This window comes from Lissotriton helveticus, chromosome 11 (assembly GCF_964261635.1).
Source record: "Lissotriton helveticus chromosome 11, aLisHel1.1, whole genome shotgun sequence".
NCBI classification, from domain to species: domain Eukaryota; kingdom Metazoa; phylum Chordata; class Amphibia; order Caudata; family Salamandridae; genus Lissotriton; species Lissotriton helveticus.
This window is the reverse complement of record NC_136072.1, coordinates 142,235,243-142,236,633: the sequence shown is the minus strand read 5'-3', so window position 1 is coordinate 142,236,633 and position 1,391 is coordinate 142,235,243. Positions and strand designations below refer to the sequence as shown.

The following is a 1,391-nucleotide window of genomic DNA, read 5'->3' as shown; positions in this document are numbered from 1 at the left end:
ATAATCCTAATAAAACTGCGGCCAACAACAACCACAACAACTACAACTCCCTGTTGGCTGATTTTATTGGGATACCAGGGCGATGGTTTTGGGGAAGATATTTCCCACGGTGTGGGCACAGTGCGGGGGTTATTAACAATTGGTCTCACACAACACTTTATGGGTTGGACCTTGGATAGATCACAGTTTTCTGAGGAACAGATGACAATGATATTTTAAATGGCATGCTTGGGATCATTTATCTTTTGCTATAAAGGGTATGTCTACAATAGTCCTGGTGAAGTCAAGGGATTATACATCTGACTGACGAAACACGTTAGCAATTATAAGCAAGATCAAAAATAAAATTCGCTGCAACCTTGTTTCTGGAAAAAAGTAAAGCACTCAAAGACTCTTTGTGATTACTCTGACTTACAATTGATGTATTAATGTGCAAACAATCTAGCAATATGTCTTTGAAGCCTTTAAGTTCCATTTAGGAGACCTGATAGGGTGTTTTTTAAAATCGAACCTGAGCCAGTGCTAATCGCTGCTCTGGCTATTGATCTGAAATAGTTCAGTACGGGAGAGAAGCCCTGCCCATATTTTTCATCAGTTTGTGTCACTGTCCTTCGTAATGCTGGCTTCTGAATTGGTAATGAGCTTGTTAGTTACACCTTATGTCTGCTGTGTCGTAATTTGTACACTCAGATGACTACTGGCCACTGGTTGTTACATGGTATGTGATTTATTTTCTTTAATACCTTTCTCCTATTGCGTGCTTCGTTTACATACAGTGGTTCGTGCGCGCTTTCACTTTTAAAGCAGCCGGGACAATGGGGGCCACTTCGAATCAAATGCCATAGGTCTCGCATTTAAATACAAGAACTATTGCATTCCAAATATCATATCATATTGTGATCTTGTTGATATCTTTTTCCACAGGTATAAAAATATCCTGACACGACCCAGGTGGGACTTGAACCCACAATCCCCAGCTCCGGAGGCTGATGCCTTATCCATTAGGCCACTGGGCCAGCTGTGGAACAGTGTGGGTACAGGAAGTCTCATGCCTACTTAGCGCGCGCTCGCACTGAACGGAAGCTGAGGAGGATCAGATGGAAATTATCGTTTCCCGCGGGTGATCCCAGCGAAATGAGGGGGAGCAGTAGGGGTCCCTAACCAGACGTATGGGCTTCAGACTCCGAGGCGCCAGGACCCTGTTGCAAAGAGCTGTGGAGGCTGTAGAACACGTCACCTGTGCTCCCGTACCTGACGCCTGGACAAGGGGCAAGTGAACACGGTGCCTCTACCCTTCCAGATGTACCCTCGAGAGTACATCAACCAAAGTTACTCTGATCGACTGACTACTTTGCCATTTTCACTTACTTATTCTCTGTTCTGACGGACAT

The 1,391-nt window shown here is 44.5% G+C and overlaps 1 non-coding gene across 1 annotated transcript; it reads right to left on the bottom strand.

The window, feature by feature from the left end:
* Positions 1-943: 943 nt before the first annotated feature.
* Positions 944-1,016, bottom strand: TRNAR-CCG (transfer RNA arginine (anticodon CCG)). Its single transcript has one exon. It is a non-coding gene; the product is annotated as a tRNA-Arg (tRNA).
* Between the last annotated feature and the right edge of the window lie 375 nt (positions 1,017-1,391).